Consider the following 13,808-nt stretch of genomic DNA (forward strand, 5'->3'; position numbering starts at 1 on the left):
GCGTATCCGCGGCCGCAGTGCCTGCTCTTTTAACGTTACGCGTACGTACGCGAGCTGGTCGGCCGCCTTGAGTTGGTACGAGGCGAGCTGAATTTGTTTACGAGTATGTAGCTGAGACCTAGGGGACAGACTCAAGGCGGTGAGCCGGCATCGTCATGCGGACGGTCCTGCAGTAGCGACTGGTAAGGCCCGTCCCCAAGTACAGAAGTGGAGTGAGTAGCAAAGCCGGCCGGAGTGGCCGAGCGGTTCTAGGCGCTACAGTCTGGAACCGCGCGACAGCTACGGTCGCTGGTTCGAATCCTGCCTCGGGCATGGATGTGTGCGATGTCCTTGGGTTAGTTAGGTTTAAGTAGTTGTAAGTTCTTTGGGACTGATGACCTAAGAAGTTAAGTCCCATAGTGCTCAGAACCATTTGGACCATTTTTTGAGTAGCAAAAAACGGGTAAAACCCGGTACGGGGAGTTTCGAAGACGGTCGGTTGCTTAGGAGAAGAGACGATGCTCTATCAACGGTGGACTTTGAGACAACTGAAGGTCGGCTAAGTTACAGCTCTTTCAAATCAGGCAATAAATCACAGTTGCATAATAATACAGATATGAATACGTCTGAGACGGACCCAATGACGCTACAATATTTTCAATAACTTTAAAACTACAGAAGTTAATATTTGCAGTGACTAAACATTTTCACAATCAGTGTCTCAATTAACAAGTTTTAAACACTTCATGCGATTTGGACGAACGGTATCTCAGATGATAGCATAGCGAACTTGCTCAAGAGACTACTGGCTGATTCAGTTATAAACGAATCTGTGCGGGGCGTCTCCAGACACGTCTTCGCTGGACATCGGGGCTCAGTTCAAAGCAGCGCTCATTACTGGAGACAATTCTGCTCCACTCAGCGTGATTCCGGACCCAATGTGCCCCCATGGTCGGTGGTGTCGGGAGGCGTCCCGGACAGTAGTGGCATACCAACCCGACTGTCACCCCCCTTACGACCCAACATCCTGGACTGCTGGGCCGAGGTAACATTTCTTTTCATAGAAGGACCCCTTTGGTTGCTATTCATGGCACCCTTACAGCTCAGCGAAACGTCTACGAAATTTTACGCCCCGTATTCATAGAAACCCATCGTGCACTTAATATTCAGCAAGATGATACCTGCCTGCACACGCTGAGAAAACATACTGCTTGTCTCTCTGCTTTTCAAACCCTGAATTGGCCAGTAAGGTTGCCGTATCTCGCACCAACTGAGAACATTTGGAGTATTATGGAAAGACTCTCCAACCACCTCGGGATTTTGACAATCCAACGCGTCAATTGCACAGAATGTGGAACGATATCCCTGAGGAGGGCATCCAATAACACTGTCAGTGCCAAGCAGAATAACTGCTTCTATCAGGGCAAAAGGTTGACCAACGTGTTATTGACTTGCTCAGTATGCGAAGACCTTTCTCCTGAATACATAATCCAATTTTTTTTAAATTATGATCATTTGTTTGTTCTCGTACAGCACATTTACCGATTTCCGTCCCATTCTGATAATTCCTTCATGGGTCGCTTTTTTTTTTTTTTTTTTTTTGAAGGATTTTAAATAGGTTCGTATAAGTGAATATCGGGCATAACTTAATAATACACTCCTGGAAATGGAAAAAAGAACACATTGACACCGGTGTGTCAGACCCACCATACTTGCTCCGGACACTGCGAGAGGGCTGTACAAGCAATGATCACACGCACGGCACAGCGGACACACCAGGAACCGCGGTGTTCGCCGTCGAATGGCGCTAGCTGCGCAGCATTTGTGCACCGCCGCCGTCAGTGTCAGCCAGTTTGCCGTGGCATACGGAGCTCCATCGCAGTCTTTAACACTGGTAGCATGCCGCGACAGCGTGGACGTGAACCGTATGTGCAGCTGACGGACTTTGAGCGAGGGCGTATAGTGGGCATGCGGGAGGCCGGGTGGACGTACCGCCGAATTGCTCAACACGTGGGGCGTGAGGTCTCCACAGTACATCGATGTTGTCGCCAGTGGTCGGTGGAAGGTGCACGTGCCCGTCGACCAGGGACCGGACCGCAGCGACGCACGGATGCACGCCAAGACCGTAGGATCCTACGCAGTGCCGTAGGGGACCGCACCGCCACTTCCCAGCAAATTAGGGACACTGTTGCTCCTGGGGTATCGGCGAGGACCATTCGCAACCGTCTCCATGAAGCTGGGCTACGGTCCCGCACACCGTTAGGCCGTCTTCCGCTCACGCCCCAACATCGTGCAGCCCGCCTCCAGTGGTGTCGCGACAGGCGTGAATGGAGGGACGAATGGAGACGTGTCGTCTTCAGCGATGAGAGTCGCTTCTGCCTTGGTGCCAATGATGGTCGTATGCGTGTTTGGCGCCGTGCAGGTGAGCGCCACAATCAGGACTGCATACGACCGAGGCACACAGGGCCAACACCCGGCATCATGGTGTGGGGAGCGATCTCCTACACTGGCCGTACACCACTGGTGATCGTCGAGGGGACACTGAATAGTGCACGGTACATCCAAACCGTCATCGAACCCATCGTTCTACCATTCCTAGACCAGCAAGGGAACTTGCTGTTCCAACAGGACAATGCACGTCCGCATGTATCCCGTGCCACCCAACGTGCTCTAGAAGGTGTAAGTCAACTACCCTGGCCAGCAAGATCTCCGGATCTGTCCCCCATTGAGCATGTTTGGGACTGGATGAAGCGTCGTCTCACGCGGTCTGCACGTCCAGCACGAACGCTGGTCCAACTGAGGCGCCAGGTGGAAATGGCATGGCAAGCCGTTCCACAGGACTACATCCAGCATCTCTACGATCGTCTCCATGGGAGAATAGCAGCCTGCATTGCTGCGAAAGGTGGATATACACTGTACTAGTGCCGACATTGTGCATGCTCTGTTGCCTGTGTCTATGTGCCTGTGGTTCTGTCAGTGTGATCATGTGATGTATCTGACCCCAGGAATGTGTCAATAAAGTTTCCCCTTCCTGGGACAATGAATTCACGGTGTTCTTATTTCAATTTCCAGGAGTGTATGTTTAAGAGAATAATTCTAGAGATAAGTGTTTTATTACGCAAATAGGATATTGATGAAGTCAGAATTCACTTACCTACTGAGATGAAATGAAAGTTAAATGGGAAAATTCTACTCAGAGTAGTTTCAGTTTTCTTTAGAGATTCTAATTAGCCATGGTAAAATCATAGACAAATGACAAAATGTTAGTTGATATATGGTGTCAAACAAATTTCATACCACGAAAGACATTTTTTCCTAGTGGTAAGATGGACAACATGATTGAAATGTCGAGCTGAATCGAGATATTTTGCTAAAACTAAAATTTTCCTTCTCCGTCCTTTTTGTGAATGTATCGATTCCACTGTGCAGTGCGTTGGGCGCCTGCTCTATGGGGGATTCCGGAGGTAGTCTGATTATTGATAACCACTCCACTGTGGTATTTTGTCAGATACCGTGATCCAACACTGACTGTGGTTGCGGACTGAAGCATGTTACAGTGCATTACGTGGCGAAGGTTTGGTGTTTGTGTGATTCATCTAATAGCGATGTCATTAATTTTGCTGATAACACTAAGAAATCCATATATCCTTCTCGTTTCACACTGGGAGAGGGTGTTATATTGAAACTGAATGATGTCACACTGCTACTATTTAATTCTGTCCTTGTGTTTGACCGTTTTCCTGCTGACAATTTTTTCCCCACAGCAAATATGATGAAATAAATTCTCAAAAGGGGAATGTTTTCCTGAGAAGCGATCGGGCGAAGTAGAAAGGGATGCCAAAAATTATTTAGGAGAATCAGAACAGAAGAAGGGTGAATTGAAGAATGAAAGCTTCATTGCAGTTGTGAAATGGAAGGACAACAGACCAGTACTTTTTCTTTCGATATTACACTATCCACGGGAATGTACAGCTGTCAAAAGAAAGGAGAGGGGTGGTGCTTGAGAAAATGTTAGTTGCCCTCTTTTAGTCGAAGACAAGTAGACAAGTATACACAGTGCTCGAGCATGAGACATGGGAAGGTCACTGTCAAATAATGGCACAATTTTTTTAATACTATATCATCAGAAAAAGACACGTGCTACATGTGTATTGAGACATGTTTTAGAAATGTTCATGGTAAACAACATTTTGTTATTTTTTCGTGTAGTTTTGTAACATACAGCAGTGTATATCTAAATGAGTGAAAAAATGTGCAAAACATAATTCACGGGCTCATTCCCCAAAAGTATCCATGGGACGATTAATTTACATCTCTGTACGTAGACTGACAAAGAGAAAAACAAATGCAAATCCGAAACTTCCTGGCAGATTAAAACTGTGTGCCGGACCGAGACTCGAACTCGGGACCTTTGCCTTTCGCGGTCCGGCACACAGTTTTAATATCCCAGGAAGTTTCATATCAGCACACACTCCGCTGCAGAGTGAAAATCTCGTTCTGGAAATGCAAATCCTTTTGACATAATAATTCAGATGGTAATCCTGTACCATTTTTTGGAGATATATGTCCTTAATATTGCTCACTTTCTCCTCCTGCACTGTCAAATCACCTTTCAGAGACGCGTCTGCTGCACTTCTGTACGTCTACCTCTCCATGTTCTCCGGGATGTGACTTAACGGGTTCCATACGTTTATGGCTCGTGAAGAAAGACGGACTGTGACTGCTCCTCTCCGATCTCCCCGGTCTCCCACAGTGGTCGAAGGGCATACTCACTCATCCCAGTGTCCATTCCCTGGTGGTACGAGAGGCGTTCGATAACGCAATGCAACACAGCTTTTTCTGAAAGCCGTTTTATTCAGGACTGCAGCACACAATAGTTTTCCCCGCTCCTTTACCTACAAAATCCTATTTTTCAATATAATCTCCATTCAATGCGACGGCATTACGCCACCTTGCTGGGAGGGCCTGGTACCACTCCACTGGTAGACGTCGGACTTCTTGCTACAGCAACAACCTTCCCATCGTCCACGTACTACTTCCCGCGGAGTCCATCCTTCACTGGGTCGAACAGATGGAAGTCGGAAGGTGCGAGACCCGGGCTGTAGGGTAGATGAGGAAGAACGATCCAATTACGTTTTATGACAATGCTCGACAAAAAATTGTCACGGCCAGCCACGTAACGCGCAAGCGGTTCATCACAGTTGCTCTTTATGGTCTTCCGCTAGGCGGCGAGGAACCCGGCAGACACATATCTTTGAGGACAAAGTGGTGTACGAGTGTATCGGCACTACGAACAGAAACGTCCAGTTGGGCAGCGAGGTGTTTGATTGTTATTCATTGATCGCCTCGAATGAGAGTGTCGACACGTTCCAACACTACGGCCATCACAGATTTGTGCAGCCTGCACGCGGGAGATCGTACAGGTTCGCACGATCTTGTTGCAATGATGACAGAAACCCTGTCGAACGACTCACCGTAATTTCGTTCGCTGCCAGGTCCCCGCAGACAATCTGCAAGCGCCTATGAAACTCAGTAATGCTCTGGTTTTCCACCAACAAAAACTCAATGACAGCTCTCTGCTTGGACTGCACCTCCGCTACTTACCCCATTTTGAAGGCTGCGCCCCCTATTGGAACTTCACCGTAAGGCCTGAAGCATTCTTTCAAGTGGCTGTGAAAACAGTGTGTTGCATTACTCACTGAACGTCCCTTGTATCTCCCGACAATCGAAGCACAACATCAACACGGCTGGGAGCAGTTTTTGCGCTACACTAACGCTCGATGGGAGGTGAAGGTCGTGGTCTGTTGGCTGGTAGTGCGGGTAGCGAAAGTTCCATTCGCACGAAATGTCCCGAAAACAAATAAAATTCCAACGACACCAGTTTACGGCAATCGCAGTCCCTAAGTAGGCAAATGCAGTGGCGTGTGAAAGAGAATTACAGAGAGTGTAAACCGCGATCCCGACGGTGAGTGGCCGCTGGTGCCTTGTTCTTACCAGCGCCCATGTATGAGCGAGGGGGATAGCAGTTGGAAGGGGGGGGGAGGCAAGGGAGGAGAGGGTGAGGAAGCGGAGCGTGAAGCTCAGACAGGGTTTCCACCGTCGATCGCCTTGGCAGATAAGTCGGCGCGAACTTATCACTTGAGTTATGTCACGCGCTGGCCTCCATACTCGCGTCACGTAATCGAGCGGACGGGACGTGATGTGACACCGTAAACGGCAACAAGAAGTCAAAGTCTTAGCAAAAGCAACGCACCTTCCGGTGCAAGAGTCTTTAAAAGAGACGCTGCTCCAAACTATACTTTGACTATGGTAGGTGTCGATAAAAGAAGAATGCTTCAGACCGAGTGCGTAAAATTACTACAGAATTAAATACATAGTGTCATCTATCCAACGAACAGAAGAAACATTTGTTTCTCCGTCTAGAGTCGACGAATCTCCACAAACCACAAGGGGGAGGTTACTCATTAATGAGTGATGTGTTAGGTCTTCTTCCCAGTTCATTGAGGAACAGTGCGTGGTAAGAATACCTCCCTATTTGCCTCCACGAATACTTTTATCACATTAAGTTACAAATCATTTTCATCCAGTTTATATCCACTGCTGTGAAATGCCTTAACCAGGCATTCAGCCCATTGTCTTCTTGTAGTGTCATCAGTGTACCTATTAATTCAGAAAAGAACTCCCTTCGTCCATCTGCCGTGCACTCACCTACTTACATGTCTGATCTACCTCTGTTTCATTTTCGTTAGAGCTGAGATTACGTTATCCATTTCAGTCTGTTCCCTGATCCATTTGTTAGTTTTTCTTCCTGTTACGTCTTCACACACATCTACCCACTGCTCTTCAAGCAGTGATCAATATGTGGATAGTTTTTCACATTAAATGTCCGCATTCCACTGACATCAGACGTAAGTGGTGACACACACACTGATTGAACTTTTCTCTGTGATCTCATCGTAGGTCTGTGTAGATAACCAGATCGCTCCAGGCCATTTCCAACCTTATGTTATTCAACTGCTTTATACATCAAAACTCGTCCACTGGTTCTATCAGTTCTTTGTTTAAGTGTACGATTTTTTATATGTTGGTTACGTATTACATATTTTACTCTTATCGTAGCTGATTTTTAAGCCTGCTTACAAACTTGCTCTGTTAACGTTCTTCGGTTCATTGCCGACGTTTATGTACAGGCAAACGGTATAATGGCATCGCACAAGTCCACAGGTTCAGAAGGGTTCCATTAACACATATTCCACCATATTTTCCCGTCTGAAGTATCCGAAAACTTCTTTTACGGCTGTACAAAATAGTGTACCAATATGGAATCTCCTTCCCCAGTTTCTCGTTGAGTTCTAAATTTTTACTTACCTGACGACATCTAATGGAAATTGGTTAATTGATGTATATATTCACCTGTATATTAATCTAGTCTTACCAACCCCGTTGATACTCAAGGTTTGTCGGTACCCATTTTATTGAAACTGAATTACCTCACTGTTATTTTTCTTGGAACACTTGAACAGATTTTTAGCTCAGTTTAGCTCATTTTAGCCTTCATTTTTCCTTCTCACTTCTAATAAACAAATTATGTCGTACCCGATTTACTTTAACTCCTTCATTAGCTCCACTGATTCAACCTCCGATTACAGCGTACTGTAATTTATTGTCCCCAAAACGGGTAGTATAAGCTATTCCCAACAAATGGTATATTACTCTGGCAGGATCTAAAGAAACTCTGGTCAATACCTTCAACATTCAGACTGCCGTAGTGTTGCCCATAACACATTTTATCGAAATGGTTGCAGGTTAATTACGTTATCTGCCACGTGGGCTAGTAAGCAGTATTTCTTTTCCACTAATCAATGAATCAAGTGTGCTATCTTATAAGGACTGATGGTTACCTGGCACAACTGTATGGATTGGGCATTCGGATCTACGCTGGGTGGTTTTCTTAATCCTCACTACTATGTATTTTACGGCTTACCTCCAGTTCTTATTAAATCCTGCTTTCGCTGCCCTAGTTTAAAAAAGTTCTATAAAGAGTTGGAGGGTTTAGGAAATGCAATTAAATTCCTAGACCCGTTGAAGAGAAACTCTTGACCTTCAAAGTCATTTTATGTGACGGCTAACATAGAATGGGACCGACTGATGAGCGGGATAAGTCATTTTTCGGGTAGGGTACCCACCACGAAGTGCTCCTACTGCCATAGAAGTTATTCCCACACAGCACAGCCGGAAATTATAAGCGCCGGACCAAAGATAGTACAAGGTGCGAATATCGATACACACCGCTGCTGCCACTCGTGGAGAGAGAGGGTAACAGCATAATCGCGATACCTGCTAGAGACTAAACACAGAATAGCAACCAAGCTTTAATCCAACGCATAACATGAGCCAGCCACGGCTCAAGTTCTTCACAGACATAAGTGGAATTCAAATTTGATATTACCTCTGCAATCATCTTGAGTAATCGAGGACATCGATCCTGAGCAAAATTCTTGGTGAAGTCTAAAATGTTTCTCTTTTTTTGACTACAGGTCAATTACTCCAACCTGCAGGTAAAATCGATTGTCATCAAAGTTCACTGACTACAGAGGCAAAAACGGGTGAAAATTACCTTGTAGTCTGCCACACTGTTAAATAAAAACTAGGAATCTACCTTGAGATTACGTGACTCGGTGGACAGCGTTAGAAACCTGTTATTACTGAAGTGCTTCCACGAAAAATATTTTGGAAAATGAAATGCATTTCCTTTCTCGAAATGATTCTTCCCAAAGTGATAATTTCCCCTTGATTTCTTGTATATAACCGATGAAAAACGTCATCAACACACCCTCACTCTGAAGTGAAGTGTTACGTCATTCATATGGCTGGTTGCTTCGGTAAAGAATGTAAGATCACTTTTACAAGAAGAGTATTTGCGTCCAGGAGCACACGGGCCACTCATTGCTACAAAAATATCTCTCACCCTAAACACAAATAAATTGATGTAACAACTAGCCCCTATTAAGCCCGTCCACCTTATCGTAGTAAAGCAGACTGCTTTGCTGGCTGTCGATGTCTTTAAGAAAGTTCTCTAATTAGCGCTGTTGAAGTCTATGCTCTCGTACTTTATTAAGGACTTAACACATTACGCTTTTCCGAAGTGGCATTCTTTGCACGTGCATTCTATTCGTGAGTTATACAGAGAACACATCTGATTTCACTGCGTACTGGAAGTTTCTTTCCTTTTGTCATATTGTTGCGTTACGGGTCCTGACAGTTCGCGACATGGCTAGCACTCCGTGTCTATAGGCAGAAAATAAAAAAAAAATCCATGGTAAACATATATTTCCTACAGTTTCTTCACTGCTACTAACAAGTCCAGGGGCTGAAACTTTCTCGCAGATTAAAACTGTGTGACGGGCCGAGACTCGAACTCGGGACCGTTACCTTTCGCGAGAAAGTTCTTTACCGAATAAGCTACACCGAAATTTCGGAGAAGAACTTCCGTAAAGTGTGGAAGGTAGGCGATGAAGTCCTGACGGAAGTAAAATTGTGAGGACAGGTCGTGAGTTGTGCTTAGGTAGGTCAGTCGGTACAGCACTTGCCCGCGAGAGGCAGAAGTCCCGAAATCGAGTCTCGGTCCGGCACACAATCAGTTTCAGTCTGCTAGAAAGTCTGACATCAGCGCAGACAACGCTGCAGAGTGAAAATTTCATTCAAGTCCAGGAGCTCTTCACTGTTTATGCGTCTGATAAAAATGGCTAGCTGCGCCGTAACGTGCTCTTTACCAAAATTTGCAGGCCGACTGTGAACCCCGTCAGCCATAACACGCACGTGACGACGCACGGCTGTCGTATCTGATAACGGCACCTTGATAAATTGAAGATTCCTCCCACATCAGATTGAGATGCGAAGACATTGCCAGTCTCACACGACGTAGACTGGCCGTTGCTGCTAAGGCGGCTCTGCTGACCATCCGCTATCTGACAGTCTCCACATCTCCTGTGTTGTCTGGGGCAAAGTATGCACGAGCATTTCCCCTCATTCCCCACCACGTCGCAACTGCACTGCTCGCGAGCAAGAGCCTGAGGAATCGCGAATGCTCACGCTCGAAATCACCGAGCTGTTAAGCTCTGTCTTAGTGCCACACTGCACATATCCCTTAACATTTGAGCCACTGATTTTTCTCAAAATCACTCCAGCACCTCTCACTCCCAGTCTGTCTCGACCAGTTCAAGTATGAGTGACTCCTTATTCTCCAGACGAGAAATCTTCTAATTAGGTTCAGGTCATCTCTGATACGCCAAGGATGTCTATTTATAACAGCTCCAAGTCTTAAGACTTCTAGCTTGCTTTCAAATTCTAAGCGATTGTTATAAATTAAGATTGTTTTTCTTCACCTTGTCTGTATTTTTTTCAGTTCCCACCTGGAGAGATTGAAAAAATTCTGTAGAAGATAGTCGAGTGGTTTACGGCTCATGCTTGGTACATCCAAGTACTTTTAATATGATGGTTTTCCTACGCTTTCCACGTCCTATGGCGCTGACCATCAATTAGTTCTTCCGCCTTCTAAAATAGCTTCTTAGAACGAAGTTCCCATATAAGAAAGGGTTCGGACAGAGATTAGGTCTTTATCCCTATTCTTCAATCTGTACATCGGAGAACCAATGACAGAAATAAAAAAAGGCTCAAGAGTGGTATTACAATTCAAGGTGAAAGGATATCAATAATAAGATTCGCAGATAACATGGCGATTCTCAGTGAAAGTAAAGAAGAGTTACGTGATCTGTTGAACGGAGTGAAAAGCCTGATGAGTACGGAATATGGATTGAGAGTAAATCAATTGAAGATGAAAGTAATGAGAAGTAGCAGAAATGAGAATAGCGGGGAAGTTAACATCAGTGTTGGTGTTCACAAACTAGATGAAGTTAAGAAATTCTGTCACCTACAGATCAAAATAATCCATGACGAACGAAGTATGGTCAGCATATAAAGCAGGCTAGGACTGGTGAAAAGGGCTTTCCTGCTCAACAGAAACATAGGCGTTACTGCGAGGAAGAAATTTTTGAGACTGTGCGTTTTGAACACACCACTGTATGGTAGTGAAACATGGACTGTAGGAAAATTGGAACAGAAGAGAATCGAAGCATTTGAGATGCGGTGGTAGAAAAGAATGTTGAAAATTGTGTGGCTGATAAGGTAAGAAATGAGGCGGTTCTCCGCGTAATCTGTGAGGAAAGGAATATGTGGGAAACCCTGACAAGAAGAAGGGGTAAGATGATAGGACATCTGTTACGATATCACACAGTTGGTCGATTGTCGTGCAGCAGCGAGGAAATCTCCACGGAGCGTAGTTTGGCCCAGGCCGCTGGCGGCGTCTACGCGCGGTCGGAGTGTGTGGTGCGATTTCCATTGCTACGAGGTCCGTGGCTCACTGATCCTGGACACGAAAGTTGAGTTTTGACTTAACCTACCAGCAAGTCACGACTGTTCACATTGTGTCGTTTGGATTTCGTTGTCGGCTGTTGGGACATTCCCGCGAGCAACAACACTTGTTTTCAAGTTGGCAAATTTTAGCCACCCTTCGGTGGAGTTTAACTGTACTTGGTTAATTTGAATTGGAGTGCACCAGCTGAATCTTATGCCTTGTGGGCGTTAACGTTCCGGTTACCTGCCCTGGCCTTTGAAGTAAATTCAGGCAATGTATTTTCCTCATCGTGTTGTCGCTGTCCAGCACGGTGCTTAGTTTGACAGCTCAGTATACAGGGTTAGTCATCTAACATTACCGCTGGATGTATTTCGTAAACCACATCAAATACTGACGAATCTATTTCACAGACGGAACGTGAGGAGAGGGGCTAGTGTAATTGGTTAATACAAACCATTAAAAAAATGCACGGAAGGATGTTTTTAAACGCAAACCTACGTTTTTTTTAAATGCAACCCCGTTAGTTTTGTTAGCACGTCTGAAGATATAAACAAATACGTAATCAGTGCCGTTTGTTGCATTGTAAAATGTTAATTACATCAACTTAAAGTTGACGCTTGAGTACCACTCCTCCGCTGTTCGATCGTGTGTATCGGAGAGCACCGAATTACGTAGGGATCCAAAGGGAACAGTGATGGACCTTAGGTACAGAAGAGAGTGTAACAGCACATTACGTCCACATGCTAACACCTTTTTATTGGTCTTTTTCACTGACGCACATGTACATTACCATGAGGGGTGAATGGTTCTGAGCACTATGCGACTTAACTTCTGAGGTCATCAGTCGCCTAGAACTTAGAACTAATTAAACCTAACTAACCTAAGGACATCACACACATCCATGCCCGAGGCAGGATTCGAACCTGCGACCGTAGCGGTCACGCGGTTCCAGACTGAAGCGCCTTTAACCGCACGGCCACACCGGCCGGCAACCATGAGGGGTGAGGTACACGTACACACGTTGTTTCCGTTTTCAATTACGGAGTGGAATAGAGCATGTCCCGACATGTCAGGCCAATAGATGTGGTGGTCATCATTTGCTGCACACAATTGCAATCTCTGGCGTAATGAGTGTCGTACAGGCCGCAGTACATCTTGCCGGCCGCGGTGGTCTAGCGGTTCTGGCGCTGCAGTCCGGAACCGCGGGAATGCTACGGTCGCATCTATCTTCTCTGCTGACTAAGTGCATCGGTTTTCTGTACTCAGCTTTTCCTTGTTCATTCACTTCTTTTTCGCGTAGTTCACAATCAGCAGAATAGCATATGCTGTAATTCATTTCATCTTGTTTTTAGGTTTAGTTTTCCCAGTTATCATTTCTGCTCGTTTATGAAAACCAGATTTAATTTATTCCTATTTTTCTTTCACTCTTGAAAGTTTTAGGCTAGGTTTTCTGCTACCTGCTCATAATGCACCGTCAGTCTCCATTTTATGCTCTTCTACTTATCATTTCTGTTCTTCAGGCAGTTAAATTTGAACGAACTTTTCATCACGACCAAGTTGTGGTCACTACCGTCCAGCGCGTCAGTCCTAAACGTTTTTTTCTTTATTTGTTTATTTTAGGATTTTGGTTTCATGACCATGCAACCAGCCACAATTTAAACACATCAGTAACAACTGTGAGCTTTGATTATAATCTGTATAAATTCCAAGGCAGTTGTAGCAAAAGCAATATTTTTTTATAAATCTGATATGCATACGCTACGTTTATCTACGCACAAAATTTAGTTTGAGGTTAGGTACAAAAAAAGGTGTACTATTTTAATAAAATAATTGTGTTCGATCTGTCTTCCGATGTAGTGGGTAATTGGAGTCTGTCGTGCAGGCGATGCGATTCTTCGTTTGTGCTCTGCCCCCTCCTAGTGGCCGCCCTCACCCCCTCGTAGTGACGGTCTCCTCCTCATGCCTGCCGTACTCGTAGGATCTAGACTTTGACGTGGCTGATCGTACGGACACTCCTAATTCCTTGAGAGCTGTGTATTTGAGTTGATCCAAAACGTTGCGAGACTGGTTTAATAAAAAATTGGGAAAAATTAAGATTGTGGTCTTAACGTTTTAGGTGAGTTCCCACCTGAGTACAGCGCACATAACCATATGAAACTTCCAGAGAAGTCCATGTTTCGGATAAGGTTCAACTCGCACGCCGCCCTAGTTTGGATGTCAGTATATCATCGAGGCGTTGACGCTTCATGAGAATTTTTGCACCTTCCCGTTTTGAGGTAGGTCCTTCTTTGATAACAGCACGTCTCGTCACCCATGCGATTTTTTTAAAGAAAATAATATTGTCCGTGTTCTGCATTTCAGTCAAGTCACGGCAGGCGTCTACGCGTCGTTGTTTTTGTTCGAAAGTTAATGTGTG

The sequence above is a fragment of the Schistocerca cancellata genome, chromosome 7, assembly GCF_023864275.1.
Source record: "Schistocerca cancellata isolate TAMUIC-IGC-003103 chromosome 7, iqSchCanc2.1, whole genome shotgun sequence".
In the NCBI taxonomy this organism is placed as follows: domain Eukaryota; kingdom Metazoa; phylum Arthropoda; class Insecta; order Orthoptera; family Acrididae; genus Schistocerca; species Schistocerca cancellata.